This window comes from Oryx dammah, unplaced genomic scaffold (assembly GCF_014754425.2).
Source record: "Oryx dammah isolate SB20612 unplaced genomic scaffold, SCBI_Odam_1.1 HiC_scaffold_27, whole genome shotgun sequence".
NCBI classification, from domain to species: domain Eukaryota; kingdom Metazoa; phylum Chordata; class Mammalia; order Artiodactyla; family Bovidae; genus Oryx; species Oryx dammah.
In genome coordinates, this window is record NW_024070211.1 from 40,451,498 (window position 1) to 40,454,429 (window position 2,932).

A 2,932-nucleotide genomic window follows, 5' to 3' on the forward strand; every position below is an offset into this window, starting at 1 on the left:
TTATAGAAATGTAATTTGAACAAACTAATTCACTGATTATGACAGTTGACCCTATGATACTGGGATCTTAGAAGAGGGGAAAAAAATTCTTGGGAAAATAAGAAATGTTTAGTCTAAGGAGAAATACTATCTCCTTAGAATGTTCTAAAGTGCAAATATGGCCCATTGTTTACCCCAGTGCTACAAATCAATCTTCATGGAATTTCTGGAAGCCTTAGGGAGAGATTTTGGGTGAAGGTCTCCTACAGACAGTGTTTCCACCGGGACCCAGAAGCCAGGCACCAGCCATTTCCCAGAGACCAGTTCTTGCCTCAGGCATGTTTGGATGCCACCCATCAGGCACTCTGACAGGTCTGAAATGGTCCCAGTAGCACAACGCCTGATGTCTGGGTCTTGCTGACAGGCTCACATAGCTGGGGAATATGTTTTAATTTCAGGTGATGTTGGAGGGTTGCCCAGTTCTGAAAAGCAGATTTTTCTGTTAAAGGCAGCCTTTCTCTTCCTATTTCCATCCTCCCAACTCTAGGTGCATCAAGGCCAAACTTGCAATTCAGAGAAAGAAGAGCACTAGAGGACCCAATGGGACTTTTATTTCTTAAGTGCTTGTGCTGTGAGAGGTCCAAGTGGGGAAGGGAAGAGTGTTTGGAGAAGGCAGAGTAATTGTCACCTGGGAAGCCAGTTATTCACGAACTCCAGGAAGTAAAAATGAAAAAGCCCTTTTATATCAATCCTCATCTCCCCCTGTCAGGGAAGAATACACCAGTAATAATTGCTGCTAAGGTGAGCATCTCAATGCTAAGACATCATTTATTCCTCTTTACTTTGTCTTTCAATCCACATTAATGTTTCTTCAGCTTTCTCCATCTGCTATTTTTCTTTTTAACGGTAATTGATATAGCAGGCAACTATCTTCTGTAAGGTTTACTTTTGAATTTGTTTTTTTTTTTCATTTCTTCTTCCTTTTATTTATATGAAAATGCTTTATTTTCATAAAAACTGCATTTTCCATCATTCTGATGATCGCAGTGTTCAGTCATCATGGCATTTGTTAGCTTCGGGTGTGAACAAATGTGCCTGTAGGGCCTCTCAGGCACTAACACACACGTACCATTCACCAGCTTGTGCAAAGGGTCAGCAAGAATATCTTCCCGGTCTACAGCCACACCACCCTGAACGCGCCCGATCTCGTCTGGTCTCGGAAGCTAAGCAGGGTCGGGCCCAGTTAGTACTTGGATAGGAGACCGCCTGGGAATACCGGGTGCAAAAAAAAAAAAAAAAAAGAATCTCTTCCCATTCCCCCTTTCTTCTCTTCACACAGTCAAATTGAAACTATGGTGTCTGTTAAATTCAGAAATCTAAACAGGAATTTGTGGATAGGGTCACCTGTATCTACTGATTTTTTGATATTCAAAAACAACCTTTTGTGTACTCAAAAAAGAAAAGAAAAGAAAAAGGACAGCTAAACAAACAACACCAGTGTTGTTGAGAAACCAGTGAGTAACCGTAGGCCAACCTGCTACCATTGGTATTTCTCAAGTCTTTCCCACTGCCCGCTTTTCTGGAAGTGTTGAGGGCAAGTAACTAGTGGGAGAAACAAAGGATTTCCATCAACCACAGAAAGTTGATTGTTCTTATTTCTGGACACACCATTGAGCTGAAGGACCAAAAACATTTGGTACACCTCAAAGTAAGCAGGGGGTGGGGGGTGAGGGGGGGTGGGAGTGGGGGGGCGGTGGAAGGGTTGGGTGGGAGTGATGGAGGAGGGGCGGAGAGAGGTGGCTTGCAACTTCTCACCAGTGCTTGCTTCCCAGAGGCCAAGGTGACGTATTCATATGCTGCGTGACCATTCTGGACTTTGGACTTGGCAGGTTGTCATTGCTTTTGCTCAAAACCAGACCCTGAGAGGAACATGAACTTGATCCATGCCATAAATCAAGTTCTAATACAGGGTGAGAGTCTTAACCCCTCTGCTCCCAGCTCCCCCTCCTGGGGCACTCATCCACATGCCTCCAGTGCTATTGAAATGATTCAGACAACCAGGCTGTTATTTTTAATCCCTTGGTCCCAAAGGTACAATGGTTGGCTAATTTGGTTCTTATTCCCGACACCCCCCACCCCCCCCCCCCCCCCCCCCCCACCCCCCCCCTCGCCATATTTAGACAAGGAAGGGGAAAGACAAAGAAAGGAATGCTTAGGCAGATCAGTCTGAACACAAAGCTTAGGACAAATGGAAAAAGAGGAAAAAAGAACCAGCAAAGAGGATGCAGCCCGCGTCTAGACAACCCCCCTTTGTTTTCAGAAGCCTTTCTTCCTTCACTCTTGTTAATTTTTCTCTGCAGTTTATCTCTCAGCCCTTGGGTAGGGAGAGATCAGAGCCTGTGCACTGGCTCCAGAGGCAGGTGGCTCCGCAGGCAGCCGGGACCTGGGGGAAGCACCAGGAACACACTTCCCAACTGCCCTCCTAGAGTAGAGGGCAATTTTCTTATCCCTCACAAGCACCTTGAGGGAGATTAATGGTCATCCTCGGTTTCAGGCATTTGTTCCTTTCTCTGTGTCCTTGACACATACAAAAGATCCATTTTTATGCCTCTAAGCAGAAGGACTACGCCCCAAAGGTTAAGGCTGGCAGTGGACAGAGTTATTCAAAGACACACTGCCTGGAACCCTTAATGATTACACTCTAGAGTTGATGTGTCTTTGCTACTTGGCATTGGTTGTTATCGAAGTGTCCAGAGGGGAAATGAGCATACTTTCAGGTCAATGTTTTGCTACTTGTTATCTGCATGACCTTGATCAAGTTACTTAAACTATCTCAGGCCTCAGTCTCCACATCTAAAAAGTGGGAAGGATAATACTGCTGCTGCTGCTGCTAAGTCGCTTCAGTCGTGTCCGACTCTGTGCGACCCCATAGACAGCAGCCCTCCAGGCTCCC

The 2,932-nt window shown here is 45.6% G+C and overlaps 1 pseudogene; it reads left to right on the forward strand.

Annotated features, from left to right (window-relative positions):
• Positions 1–1,151: 1,151 nt before the first annotated feature.
• LOC120855177 lies at positions 1,152–1,270 on the forward strand (annotated as a pseudogene).
• The last annotated feature ends 1,662 nt before the right edge of the window (positions 1,271–2,932 follow it).